The sequence below is a fragment of the Cebus imitator genome, unplaced genomic scaffold (assembly GCF_001604975.1).
Source record: "Cebus imitator isolate Cc_AM_T3 unplaced genomic scaffold, Cebus_imitator-1.0 Scaffold238, whole genome shotgun sequence".
NCBI classification, from domain to species: domain Eukaryota; kingdom Metazoa; phylum Chordata; class Mammalia; order Primates; family Cebidae; genus Cebus; species Cebus imitator.
Window position 1 is genome coordinate 279,533 of NW_016107553.1, and position 15,613 is coordinate 295,145.

The 15,613-nt window shown below is 39.8% G+C and overlaps 1 non-coding gene across 1 annotated transcript; it reads left to right on the forward strand.

Annotated features, from left to right (window-relative positions):
* The first annotated feature begins 821 nt into the window (after positions 1-821).
* Positions 822-928, forward strand: LOC119466900. Its single transcript, XR_005195407.1, has one exon. It is a non-coding gene; the product is annotated as a U6 spliceosomal RNA (small nuclear RNA).
* Positions 929-15,613: the final 14,685 nt, after the last annotated feature.

Here is a 15,613-nt window from a genome sequence, read left to right on the forward strand (position 1 = left end):
GGTGCTGGGAAGGTAGTCACCAGAGAGGGTATGGAACCTCGGGACCTCCTTTCCCACATGTTGCTCTATGCACTCTTCATAGAGGTGCATAGAGCATAGGCTGTTCATTTGCATCGTTTATCCTAACTGGTAAGTAAGTGAAGTGTTTCCCTGAGTTTTGTGAGCCCATTAGAGCAAATGACTGAATCTCAGAAGAGAGTCATGAGGACTCCCAGTTTGTAGCCAATTTGGTCAGAAATACCAAAAACCCAGGAATTGTGACTGGTGTCTGAAGTGGGAGCAGTCCTGTGGCACTGAGCCCTGGTGTCTGATGCTAGCTCCAGGTAGAAAATGTCAGAACTGTGTTATAAGACACCCAGTTGGTATCAGGAGAGATGGAGAATAGATTGTTGGTGTGGAAAAACCCCACACATTTGGTGTCAGAAGTGTTGTGAGTGTAGAGAAAACAGTTTTTCTCTGTTAATATTCACATCACTTCCATTTTGGCACTATCATCACACCCCACCAAGATGTCAGAACAGTCTCAGAGTTAAATTCTTTCATGGTAAAACGTTGCTGAACTATTTATGTCCATTCTTTTTTTAAACTGAGATATAATTCACATACCATAACATTTATTTTCTAGGCTGGGCACAGTAGCTCACATGCATAATCCCAGCATTTTGAGAGGCTGAGGTGGAAGAATCACCTGAGCCCAGGAGTTTGAGGCTGCAGTGAGCTATGATTGGTGCCACTGTACTCCAGCCTGGGCGACAGAGTGGGACCCCTGTCTCATTTTTTTTTTTAACTTTCTAAAGTGTACAGTTTAAAGTATACAATTTTTGCTCACTTTAGCTGCATATATACTAACACTGGAATAATACAGAGAAGATTAGCATGGCCCCTGTGCAGGGATGACACATACATTTGTGAAGCATTCTGTATTTTTTTAAAAAAAACAAGAACAAAAAATAAAGCATACAATTCAGTGGTTTTAGTATATTCACAGTTATGTAACCATCACCATAATCAACTTTAGAACATGTACATCACCTCCTGAAACATGTAACCCTGTACATGGTGGCCATCACTCCACTCCCCCAGTTCCTCTCACATAGGCCCTGATAACTGCTAGTCCACCTCTGTCCCTAAGGGATTTGCCCATGCTGGACATTTCATATAATGGGATAATAGAATATATGGCCTTTTGTGTCTGGCTTCTGTCACTTAGCATAACGATTTCAAGGTTTATCAATGCTGTAGCATGCATGGATAGTTCATTTCTTTTTTTATAACTGAATAATATTCCATTGTATGTGTATACCACAATTTGTTCATTCATCAGTTAATGGACATCTGGTTTGTTTACATTTTTTGGCTCTTATGAATGATGTCATTATGAGCATTTGGATAAAATTTTTTTTAATCCAAAAATAATTTTTGTTTAAATGTATGTTTTCACTTCTCTTGATTATATACCTAGTGGTGGATTGTTGGCTTATATGGTAACTCCAAGGTTTAGCATTTGGAGGACGTTCCAGTTGTTTCCTACAGGGGTTGTACCAATTTAAGTTCCTACCAGCAATGCTTAGGGCTTCAATTTCCCACATCCTTGTCAACACTAGTTTTCCTTCTTTCTTTCTTTCTTTCTTTCTTTCTTTCTTTCTTTCTTTCTTTCTTTCTTTTTTTCCAGTTATCGATCCTAGTGGGTGAAGTGGTACCTCATAGTTAAATATATATATATACACATATATATATATATATACACATATATATGTATATATATATTTAACATATGTGTATATATATATACATATATATGTGTATATATATATATATATACACACACATATATTTAAATATATATGTGTGTGTATATATATACACACACACATATTTATTTATATACACATATATACATTTATTTATACACACACACACACAGATACACATAACATATATTTAAAATAGAGACAGGAGTCTTGAGACGTTGACTAGGCTGGGCTTGAACTCCTGGCCTCAAGCAATCTTCCCACCTTGGCCTACCAAAGTGTTGGGATTACAGGCATGAGTCACCATGCCCATCCTGCACCTTATGGTTTTGATGTGAATATTCCTAATGATGTTGAGCATCTTTTCATGTGCTCATTGGCGATTTGTACATTTTCTTTAGAGAAATGCCATTTTTGAATTGTGTTGTTGGGTTTTCCGTTGTTGAATTTTAGTTCTCTATATATTCTGGTTATTAATCTCTTATTATATATGTGATTTGCAAATATTTTCTCCTATTCTGCAGGTTGCCTTTTTACTCTATTGATAGTGTCCTTTAATGCAAAAAAGTTTTTAATTTTATCTTTTTTTTTTCTTACCTGTACCTTTGGTATCATATCCAAGAAATCATTGCCAGACCCACTGATGTGAAGCTTTTCCTCTATATTTTCTATGAGTTTTATAGTTTTAGGTCTTCTGTGTAGGACTTTGATCCACTTTGAGTTAGCTTTTATACATGGTGCAAGGTAAGGGTCCAACTTCATTCTTTGGCTTGTGAATATCCAGTTTCTCCAACACTGTTGCTTCCCCATTGCCTTGGCATCCTTGTTGAAAATTATTTGATCATATATGTGAGGGTTTATTTTGGAGCTCTGTATTCTATCCCATTGGTCTTTATGTCTGTCTTCATGTCTGTATCACAATATTTTGGTTACTATAGCTCTGTAGTAAGTTTTGAAATCAGAAATCTTTTAAAAAATTATTTTGGCTATTCTGGGTTCCCTATTAATTTCTGCAAAAAAAAAAAAAAGACAGCTTGAATTCTATAGAGATTATACTTAATCTACAGATTGCTTTGCAAAAATATTGCCATTTGAACAATGCTAAGTCTTCCATTTCATGAATACAGGATGTCTTTCCATTCGTTTAGGTCTTTAACAATTTCAACAATATTTTGTAGTTTTTTCAATACATAAGTCTTGCACATTGTTAAATTTATTTGTAAGTATTTGCTTCATTTTCATACTACTATAAATGGAATTTTTTCTTGATTTCATTTTTGGATTGTTAATGGTTGGTTTATAGAAATACAACAGACCTTTTATACTGCAACCTTGCTGAACTCATCTATTAATTCTAATACTGTTTTAGTGGATTCCTTAGGATTTTCTAGATATGAGTACATCATCTGATAACAGAAATGGTTTTATCTCTTCTTTTCCTATCTGGATACCTTTTATTTATTTTTCTTGCCTAATTGCTCTGGCTAGAACTGACAGTACATCTTTGTTTGGTTCTTGATCTTAAGTGGAAAGTTTTTAGTCTTTCGCCAGTAGGTGTGATGTTAGCTGTGGGTTTTGCATAGATGCACTTTATCAGGTTGGGGAAGTTCCTTTCTATTTCTATTTTGTTGAGTATTTTTTTCATAAAAGGATGTTGGATTTTGTGAAACGCTTTTTCATGTCTATTGAGATGGCCATGAGGTTTTTGGTCCATTGTTCTATTAATATGATATATTACATTGATTGATTTTCATGTTTAACTCTACATTAATTTTTACTTGAATATATTACATGTTTAAGTATAGTCTAACTGAGAAGAGCTTTGTACAGGACCACAGACATTTTCTGTCTATTTGCAATTCTGGCTCTAACTTGGACCTGTATTTTGGACAAGAACAGATGGTAAACTGCAACGTGACTGTAACCATGACTTCAAATCATAAACAATCTGGTATTTTAAAAAATTATGTTTTTTTTTCAAAAAGGAAATATGTATATATTTTAAAAGTAATGTTGAACATGCAAGTTTTATTGTTGTTATTAAAATCACATTTTCAACCTTTGATGATACGAGTTTCAATTAAAATAGTTCTACTACTTAAAACCAGTGCATGCGATTTCTGATTTTGAACATACTGTTGCAGAAATAACCTGTACCAGACTTTGGGTAGGTCAAAGTCACTTAATGTAATGAGAAAAACACATATGGACTTGCAATTTTTTCCCCTATAAAGGCAACAGTAATAATGATACTGATGAAATTACTTGCTAACATTTACAGAATGTGCTGCTTAGCTATCTAAGCACATTACTTGAAAATTTTTATTTAAGTATCTTATTTAGTTCTATCAGCAACTCTGTGGCTGATGTGCAATTAGTACTCCATTTTATAGATGAGGAATCTCAGAGATGTTAAGTGATTTGTCCAAATATTCAAAGGTAGTGAAGCCCCAATTCTGAATCACAGGCAGGTGACTCCAAAGCCCAGGCTTTTAACCATTTGTTGTAATTTGGTTTTGGTTTAAAAGAGTTTAATTTATGAGGGAACTCATAATTGTTTATTTCCCCTTTTCAACTGAAATGGGACCAAAGCCTAGAAGGTCATAGATTTGCAGCATTCCACTTGTTGGCCAAATGGTATTACACATTTAGCACTCATTGAGTGGATTCAATGGGTGCTGATGTGAATTCCACCTATGTGATATATCTAATCTAGCAATAAACAAGATTGTAAAGGAACTGTTTTATATTTAATTATGCAGTTAATAATTTTTTAGGTATGTTTGATGATTTAAGTAGAAAATCTTTATTGACAAAGTCAAACCCACTTTAATTTTATTTTTAATATATTTTTGTTATTTTGACATCATAATGACTTTTAGAAATTTTCTTTTAAATTATAGATTTAGGAGGTACATGTGCAAGTTTGTTACATGGGTGTATTGTGTAAGGCTGGGGTTTAAGCTTCCAGTGAATCCATCACCCAAATAGTGAGCATAGTACCCAATAGGTAGCTTTTCAACCCTTGCCCCCTCACTCCCTCCTACCTTTTGGAGTCCCCCATTCATTGTTGCCATCTTTATGACCATGTGTACCCCTTGTTTAGCTCCTGCTTATAAGTTAGAACATGCAATATTTGTTTTCTGTTTCTAATTTAGTTCACTTATGATAATGACCTGCAGCTGCCTCCATGTGGCTGCAAAGGACATGATTTTGTTTGTTTTTATGGCTGCATAGTATTCTATGGTGTATGTGTATCACATTTTCTTTATCCAATCAACTGCTGATGGACACTTAGGTTGATTCCATGTTTTTGCTATTGTGAATAGTGCTGCAATAAACTTATGAGTGCAAGAGTCTTAGATAAAACAATTTCTTTTCCTTAAGTAGATATCTAGTAGTGGGATTGCTGAATCCAATGGTGGTTTTATTTTCAGTTCTTTGAGAAATTGCCATATGGTTTTTCATAGAGGTGGAACTAATTTACATTCCCACCAACAGTGTATAAGTATTCCTTTTTTTCTGCGTTCTTGCTAACATGTTATTTGTTGACTTTTCAATAATAGCCATTCCGACTGGTGTGAGATGGTGCCTCATTGTGGTTTTAATTTGCATTTCTCTGATGAATAGTGATGTTGAGCATTCTTTCATTTGTTTGTGGGCCTCTCCTATGTCTTCTTTAGAGAAGTGTCTGTTCATGTTCTTTACTCAGTTTTTTCTCATTGATTTGTTTAAGCTCCTTACAGATTCTGGATATTAGTCCTTTGTCAGATGCATAGCTTGCAAGTATTTTCTCCCATTCTGTAGATTGTCCGTTTACTCTGTTGATTGTTTCTTTAGCTGTGCAGAAGCTCTTTAGTTTCTTTACATCTTATTTGTCTATTTTTATTTTGTTGCATTTGCATTTGAGGACTTAGTCATAAATTTTTTGCCTAGGCCAACATCCAGAGGGTTTTTCCTAGGTTTTCTTCTAGGACTTTTATAGTTTGAGGTTTTCACATTTAAGTCTTTAATCTGTCTTGAGTTAATTTTTGTATATAGTGACAGGTAAGGGGTCCAGTTCCATTCTTCATACGGCTAGCCAATCAAACCCACTTCTAATAGGAAAAAAAGGGACTATGCCAAAGTGTCCAGTGATCCATTTTGGGACATTATGACCAGGTGCATTAAAATTACCACAGAGTTGGTTTTGTGGAGGGGGACTTGGGAAACTACAACTTTAAGCCCATGGACCTTCTTTGAGTCTTGGCTCAGGACACTACATTATTGTGGCTTACTTCTTAACTCCCTAGCTATGGTGCTCATTTCTGGCCCTCTTGCAGCCTTTCAGTCTGAACTTACAGTTCTCAGTCCTTTGCATACCCCTCTCTCCTCCTAAGAAAGCTCACCTAAAGCTGCAACCATCACTGTTGAGCAGATGGCTTATAAATGTGTGACTCTGGTTTTGACCTCTGGCCCCAATAAAATCCTAATGCTTCAGTTGGCAGCCTACTTGAATGTTCCAGCATCTCAAAGTCGAGATATCCAAACTGGATCTAACTTTTCATGTTCTTTTTATAGCACGACCTTCATTTCTCCAGGTCCAAAATCTTGGAGGCATTTGTTATTCTTCCATGTCTCGGGCTAAGTTTGTGTCCATTTGCCCACCAGTTGTCTTGATAATTGGTCCCTTCATGTATATTCTCATTGCTTTCCCTTGACTTCCACCCAAGTGATTATTTGCAGCAAGCTCCTGATTGTCCTATGCTGTGAAAGACCAAGGGGAGTCCTTATGGAACCCACTATAGGCCAAGGTCTAGGGGATTAAATAGGCTGTTTGGCTTTGTGAGAGATGATGTCCATGATGGCAGTGGGAGGTGGGAATATGGAGGCCAGCCCAGTGAGACGTGTAAAGAAAATGCACATGAGTTATACAGGTCTGGGAGTTATACATTTCCTTCCTGAGGTCAGTTTCTTTCTCATTTGGTATAAAACAGTTATAGGACATGGAAGAATAGTTGTTGGCCTCTCTCTGGAGAGCCTGAGCAGTATAGACAAAGGAGGTGTTGGCCTCCACAGCCTGCCATGGACAGCTCAGACTGCCAGAACCTGGTATCTATGAACCCCCATGCCCACTGGACTGCTGCCAGCTCTCACTACAAATCAGGGCTGCAGGCCTCAGAGTCCTGGGCACCTCCATTCACTGCAGATGCTTCCTCCAACCAGAGGCCTCCCCAGGGCTCCATAACATATAAAGGAGAATGCTCAGAAGCATGGACCCTGCAGTGGGATGTAGTCAAGTCCAGATCCTTGCTTAGATACTCCCTAGATGCTCAACTCTCTAATTAAGCACTCTGAACAGCAGGTCATCTGGTCAACCTCCTGTGAACTCCCAGCTAGAAGGACTGCAAAGCACCACTGAAGACAGGAGATGATACAGCAGATTATCAATTTCCCTCTACTCTTCCCAGATGAGATAGCGGAAATCAATTTCCCTAAACTCACAGGTATCCTATGTGGCTGGAACAAATACTTCGGTGTACCTCTGAGGCTGAAAATGGATTGGGTCACTACGTCACTACATCGTCTTCAAATGGCCTGCTAAAAAACAAGGGAACCTACTAAGCCTAACCACAGGGCCTTGAGTTTGAGGACTGACGCAGGCAGGTTTGGGGTTCTGGACACCAAGGTCTGAAGTCACCAGCTATCTTCTATCTCCTCAGTCTCCATCTTGAATAATTGAAATTTGTAGGGGCATTAACTTAGCCTCTAAGTCTCAATTTTCCCATCTTTGAAATGGGGATCATAATTCTACCTTGCCAGGTCGTTTTGAGAAGTACAGGAGACATGCATACAACACCCAGCACAGCAGCAGGGCTGTAACGGAAGGTCGGCGTGTTTCCACATGACCTCCATGTAGGTTGTCATATACACTGGGAGTGTGTTAACATCTACTTGTTTATAAGCACACGAGAGTTGGCAACAGGGGAAATAGGTCATTTATACACATTAAGACATGTGGCTCATTCACTCCGTTGGAGTCCTAATTACTCACTGGCCAGTTATTTCTTTCAGGGCAATTTCCTTTTTGTCTACAGTTACAGATATAAATATAAAAAATACAAGAAGATACTACTTTGAGACAGCTGGTGAATTATATCAAATTACTCTGTAATCCCTTCACCCGAAGGGACCCGACTGCCCAGCCCCTGCTGTCTCTAAAAGAACGATCATCAACCAGAACTTCCTTCTGGTCACTCTGAGTGTGTTTTATCATTGTTGAATGCAGACCTTGGGAGACAAAAAAATCTTCAAACATTTTCTCAGTAGATGGGGACTGGGGGATTTTAAAGTTGATTTTGAAACTGAATGAGACCAGGGACTCAAAGAAGGCAGAGGAGAAAAGATTAAGTTGTACAGCCAGAACTAAAACCCAGGTTTTTATCTGGGAGTTTTATTTAAAAAAAAAATGCAGTTTCTGACTTGAAGTCTCAGGTGAGGCTTGAGATTCTGCTGGTTCTGGGACCACACTTTCAGTTGCATGAAGGTTGATGCTGGTAAAGCACTTGGAACACTTTATGACATGTACTGCCTGATTCAATAAAAGGCAGTTACTATTGCTGTTGTTTTTATTGCAGTGACTGAGCTGCATGTAGCTCTCAGAAATTGAGAAATGGCATTTGGGTTTAAAAGTCAGTTTTCTGTGAACTTGCTTGGCTTAGATCAGTCAAGGCTCAAAGACTGATTCAAGAAGCCTGGGTAAACTGACCACATCAAACTTTTTTTTTTTTTTTTGAGACGGAGTCTCCCTCAATCACCAAGCTGGAGTGCAGCAGTGCGATCTTGGCTCATTGCAACCTCCACTTCCCAGGTTCAAGTGATTCCCCTGCCTCAGCCTCTTGTGTAGCTGGGATTACATGTGCGCACCACCATGTCTGGCTAATTTTTTGTATTTTAGTAAAGACAGGGTTTCACCATGTTGGCCAGAATGGTCTCGATCTCCTGACCTTGTGATCCACCTGCCTTGGCCTCCCAAAGGGCTGGGATTACAGGCATGAGCCACTGCGCCCAGCCTATACCAAGCTTTTGAATACACCTTCTGGGCTGAGAATGAGATCTCAAGGTAGAGTGGAATGAACAGGGTCCAGGGGATTAGAGACCTGGGGCCCTGTCTGAAAGGTTAGAAGGTTCTGGAATAGACATGGCAGCCATGGCAGCCAACTCTTCTCAGACAACTGGTTTAATCTCTCCAAGTCCATACATTCAGGGCAGAAGCAAGGAAGAGAATGAGAACTGGATATCCTACAAGTGGAATCCATTGGCAAGGCTGATCTGTGACCCACTTTTGATAAATGAGGTATGACGTCTATGGTTTGCTGAACATATCTGTTTCTGTGTTTCTGTGTATCTGTATATCCTTTCCTTCCTTTCCCCTTTCCTTCTCCTTCATATATTCCCTTTTCCTACCCTCTCTTCCTTCCATCCTTTCTCTCTTTTCCTTGCAAAGGAAAATTTTACATTAAAAAAATTCCAGGCCAAACGCAGTGGCTCATGCCTGTAATCCCAGCACTTTGGGAGGCTGAGGCAGGCAGCTCATCTGAGGTTGGGAGTTCGAGACCAGCCTGACCAACATGGAGAAGCCCTGCCTCTATTAAAAATACAAAATTATCTGAGAGTGGTGGCGCATACCTGTAATCCCAGCTACTCGGGAGGCCGAGGCAGGAGAATCGCTTGAACCAGGAGGCAGAGGTTGCGGTTGGCCAAGAGTGCACCATTGTACTCCAGCCTAGGCAACAGGAGTGTTTCAGAAAAAAAAAAAAATTCCAACTTTCTCATGGCTGAGCTAGAGAAGGGGAAAAGGAATTTATTTGCCTGTGCATGATCCAACTGAGCTGGGGAGGAAGACCAGAGAGAGACCTTCCTCCAGGTGAAAACTGACTGTGGCTGAAACACCTTGGAATAGTGATGAGGGCCAGGTGTGAGTGGAAGAAATGAACCTTGAAGGCAAGAGCCAAGAGTAGCTGCTTTCTTGGATCCCTATCCTCTCAAGATTTGCCCTGATCTAGGGCCAAATGCACCTGCAGACCAGGGCACTCATTCCAGCTCCATTTCTCAAAGCCCCCTGCATATTCCCCTCTCCTGCCAAACCTGACCCCTCCAGCACCCAACCTGAGACACATCCTGCAGCTAAGCCTTTGTTTTGCCATTTCTGAGTACATTCTTTTCTCCATATCCACCTTTATTAGACAGTGTTCTAATCACTTTATATTCATTAATTCCCTTTTTTATCCCATTATAATTACGTGAGGCAAGTGTTTGCACTGTCCTATTTTACAGGTAAAATGATGAAACTTAGAAGAGAGGAGTTAAGTAACTTGCCCCAGATCATGCAGTTTCTATGTGGTTGATCTGGGACTTAGGTCTATCTGTCATCAAACTCCACATTCTTAATCACCAGTCTCTGCCTTTTGTGTATCATGCTGCAGTGTAACCACTGTTTCACATGTCTGTCTCTCTGTTAAGCAAAACCAACTCCTAGAATTAAGAACAGTGCTTCTTTTCATGGTTTTCATCCCTAGCTAGAACAGGAGTGGAAGGCATTCTGCAAATATTTCCTATATTATGCTACATTCTATTACATTTCCTACAGGTAGATTAAAAGCTCCATGATAGTTCAGATCAGGTTTCTGTGAGCTCTGGATCTGTGACCATCTGAGCTTGGTTCTTAGCTGCTCTGTGCTTTGGTTTCCCATCTCTATGCCCATCTCCATCTTTAACAGATTGTGAATATCAGGGAATCAGGGTATTGTTTCATTCTTCTTCAATCCAGCCCCCTCTGCTGTCACCATATAGTGCCTAGCATAGTATCCATTCCACAGCAGACACTCAGTTGACTATTTATTAGATGAATGAACATTGATAATTCTCTAATCTGCCTCCCTAATGTTCATTTTTTTTTTGAGGTGAAATCTCCCCCTGTCGCCCAGGCTGGAGTGCAGTGGCACCATCTTGGCTTGCCGCAAACTCCGCCTCCTGGGTTCAAGCGATTCTTCTGCCTTAACCTTCCTAGTAGCTGGGATTACAGGCGCTCACCACCATGCCCAGCTAATTTTTGTAGTTTTAGTAGAGACGGGATTTTGCCATGTTGGCCAGGCTGGTCTCACATTCCTGACCTCGGGTGATCCACGTGCCTTGGCCTCCCAAAGCATTGGGATTACAGGTATGAGCCACTGCGCCCGGCCTTACCTCCTCAGCTTTAAATAAAACTGGGATAAAGAGTCTGAAAATGATGTCACTTAACTATTGGGGGAGAGAGACACAAGGTTACTCTACTTTATGTGTACAGAAAACTAAACGATGAGGCTGGAAAGAGTGACAAACGATAATTGAAAATAAAAACAAGGTTGGGAACTTACCAAGACCCATCCATGGAAAATGTGAATGCTATCTGGAACCTTTCCAGCCTGGTTCCTGAATCTTTTGTGACAAAAGGTCCAACTTGGGCTTTAATATCCCATTAGCAGAGAAAATATAGTGTGGTATACGTTACAGGTTGCCACTGAGGTGTTAAGACATTTGAAAAAAGAACAAAGGAAAGCACAGATAAAGCCTCATCAGACTTGAGCTAGGCAGCAGAAACAAGACATTAACCCTCTTGAAGACCCTTGAGGCCTCCAGCCTTTCCCCTTGGATAACTCTGAAAGGCGTCCAGTGAGTTCCAATTTGGGCAGGGGTTTGTTTATTCTGCTTGGTTCAAGTCAGGGCTACGGATCCCTAATGGTTTTCATGTCCCTAAAGGTTTTCCACATTTGGGCAAGATCTATGCTTTATGTAAGCCTGGAGAAAGCCTTGCTCCCAGCTGCTTTGGCTGTGCCGATTGCACCAAGAGCACTCAAATGCACTGACTCAGGGGAGGAGTTTAGCAGCATGGACCCCTTGGCACGACGGGGGAGATTTTTTACAATGGTGCCGTGTCATAGTAAAAATGCCTTCATTCTTAACTGACTCTAATTTTTATTACATTTCATTTTTCTCCTGGTGATGCTAAATTTTCAAGACTAGTCCCTTTACTGTAACAAGTGTCTCGTGCCAAAGAAAACTAAGTGGGCCCATGCTGGCTTCTGGCCCTTTATTCTGATTGTACTCAATTTCTAATCCAGGAAAAAGCATTCAGGTTTGTAATTGCCACTCTCCTTCCTACAGAGAGCACCTCCAGGCTATTGGTCCTAATGTGCCACTAGTTCAAAATTCAACCTGCTTAAAGGCCTGCAATGGCTCTCTAATGCTTTATGTCCAAATTTTCATCTCATTCTCCAAATTGTAAGCACAGCTATCAAATGAACCTTACCTCTCACTATGTCCGCTGCATTATTTCTTCGTTGTCTCACAGTTGCTGCACACATTCTCACCCTGGCACTATCTCACTTGCTATCCCTGCCTGGAATGCTTCCTATATCTCCGAGGATGAATCCAGCCAGAAAGTTGTTCACAGATGATCTGCCTTTGTTTACAGCCCTTCTCTCCTTTGTCTCAACTCCCAGTTCAGCCTCCTAAATCCTTGAACTGAAGTGCCCCATAGCGTGTGTGAATCTCAGAATACAGTTCCAGGGTCCAAAATGAAGATGCCTGTAGTATCAAGCAGGTAAAGAAAATGAGGCTAAGCTGAGCCGGACACCACCTGGAGGTGGAGCCAGGTGTGTGGTAAAGCACTGGTGTGTCTCATCTTGTGGGGGTTAGCATGAGTCAGGGTCAGCCATTGGGCCAAGGGAGAATAGTGGCCCAGGGTTGCCAGAGAAGCCAGAACATTTTAAAACAAAATTCCCAGTTTTTAAAGTACTACAGCTGTCAAAGAAAAACACATAGATTGGATTTGGCCCATGAAGAAGGAATTTGTGTTCCTGTGGTATAAGTAAAACACTGCTATGACTCACAGTCCTCAGAGTGTGGCATGAGGTGGCAGGGGGTAGGGGGAGCATTAAAAGTCTACCTGGGCCTGGAGGAGACAGGTCTTCAAGTCCCCTTTGTAGTCTAGACAACAAGCTTCCTTCTAAGTCCAACTTCTTGAAATACAGTTCCCAGAAAGAGAGAGAGCTGGGTTACTAGCCATTATTCGTTTTCCCAACTCCTCAAAACAATTAAGAGCATTTTAGCTAACACCATCTTGGTCCTTATTTCAGAATAACCCTTTATTTTCAAGCTTAATATCCATGACTATTTCAAATATAAATATTTTAATTTGAGGTACAATGAGGGCTGGAAAGGGTGGTGCCTGTGGGGTCATCTCCAATTTATTTTGATGAGAATCATCCTTTTGAAATGTAAATCTTATTGTGTCACCAGTTCTGCTTAAAACCCTCTGAGGGCTTCCCATTGCTCCTAGAGCCCTTAATAAGAGCCTGTGTTATCTGGCAGTTTGTTTTGCCTCTCTCTATTTTTCATAGGCAAAAAATATGAGGCTTAAGTGAGATACTACTTTAAAAACACTTGTCATAGTGCCCAGCTCACAGTGAGTGCCCAATACCTGTTAATGCTTGTCATTCTGACTTCTCTAGACTGTTGGCATAATGAACCCTCCGGCTCACCACCCTACACTCATACTTCAAACTTGCCATACACCCTGCTGCCACTGGGCCTTTGCACATATCATTGCTTCTGCCCAGACACTCTTCCAGCCCCTCTTCTCTTAGTTACCATTGATTTGACCACCACTCTGCTGGGTCCAATCAATCAATGGCTTCTTTTGCAGAGTGAAATATGTTTACTTGGTCCATCAGCTAATAGGAGCTGCTGCTTTTCCCGTTTGATTGACTGTGCTAGGAATATGCAGCTGTCAGTGGGAGGATTCCCAACTACCCTTATAGGTGTCTATATCAAAGAATGGAAGGATACCATTTCCTCAGATATCCTCAAAATCACTGGAGGTCTCTAGGGCAAGGGGGCAGCAGGTAGGTGGGAAAATGATCAATTTTGTATTCAAATGAACCTGCATTCAGATCTAAGGTTTCACGTTATACTCAATGTATGCACACACACACACACACACACACACACACACACACACACCCCTCCTACACCTGGTATAAGTCAGTACACAGGATCCCTGAGCGGGAGACAATGCTGGAGTGTTTCCTAGCAGTTAAGAACATGTCTTTGGGACTCAGAGGCTCGGGATCTAATATTGGCTTTGATCCTTCAAGCTGGCTCACTCTAGTTGAGGATTTTCGTTCTGAATTTGGTAGTCTACCAGCCCAGATCTTGTGAGTTGCTAGGGTCTCTGAAACTTCTTGTGTTCTCTATTCCCCTCCATGTTCCCAGATCATTCACAACAACATATATTTGAAATGGATTTTAGATGAGTCTGCTTATTGATGCCGAAATGTGACTCTGAGTATAAACAGGGGCAAAATACTCGATTCTGTTGCACAGGGTGTTTCTGGTGACTGTAAAATTCAAAGGTAGAACCTTAGCATACATTTGTTTAAGGAATCACTTGTGGCATTAACATTATAGAAAATATTTTTTAAAAAAAGTTTGTTGTCACAATGAAATATGAAGTTAAAAAGACAAAATACCAAATTTTATTACCAGTTGACACAACATTTTAGACTCCCAATGATAGACAATATCTGTAATTAGAATTCAGTTTACTAAAATCTAAACACCCTTAAAATATCTTTTTATTATTTTAACTGTATTACTAATTCATTCAGTGTTTCTTGGTTTGAAGATTCAATTCCAGTAGAAGTCTAAATTATGACTCAGACTATGGTGAGATCTTCTCTTTTTTATCCTCTTAAAAATTTGCTACTGACCCACATGTTATTATAAGCAGATTATAAGCATGTTCATTATGTTCTATAAATGTTCCCAAGAGCAAGAATTTTCATGGCTCATTAAAATGAGGTTTATTCTTTAAAAACAAAAATCAATTTAGAAACACTCAAAAGTATTAGTGTCATGTACTGAAAAAAATCTCCTTTAATTTTATTGTAATGAGTCAGTCACCTTCATTAAAATGTACAAAGTTTAACTGGAAAACGGAATTTTGTCCCAATCGTAGATTTTTAGACAAGGCTCCCAATATCAGGAGTAAATGCTTGGCGTCTTTCTACTCTGGAGGGATTAAAATAGAGATGATATCAGTGAAGAATTAACTTAAAAAAATAGAAATTTCATAATATGGGTTCAGGGCTTGTTTTCTCTGGTTAAATACCTGTTTACATTTCTCCAGGCACTTAAATCATTGTAGAAACTTCAGATGTCACTCAGGATGGTACAGGGACTTCCCTCTGGGGCCCTATATCCTGTGCTTATTTCAATTATAACATTTACACTATCTTAAAATTTGCATGTTTATTTATCCATTTCTTCCATTAGTGTGTAAATCCTTTGAAAGTAAAGACTGTATTTTGTTTGCTGTTATATCCTTAGCACATAGTAGATGTTCAACAAATATTGGTCAAATATTTTTTTTTGAATCAGTAGCCTAATGCATGGGAACTAAGGACAATCTCGCTAAAAGAGTTACACAGGTGTGGCCTCCAGCCACTAGATACCTCCTCTCAGGTGCCCCAGGAGTTACTAGTGCTCTAGGGCCACACCCAGGCAAACCTGGAAGGTACTTTTTCTTTTCTTGTATATCTACAACTGAGCTAACAGCAGAGTCTTTGAATTTAAAACAGTGGAAGGCTGGCATTTCAAGGTGCTATAAAAAAGAGAGGTGGCAATCCTCATCACTACCATCATCATCCCCAGCATGACCATCATCATCATAAGACTGGATGAACATATATTAGGTACCAGATACTATGCCAAGCTCTTTTTATTTTTAATTTTTAAATTTTTTGTAGAGAGAGAGAGAGTCTCACTCCATCACCCAGGCT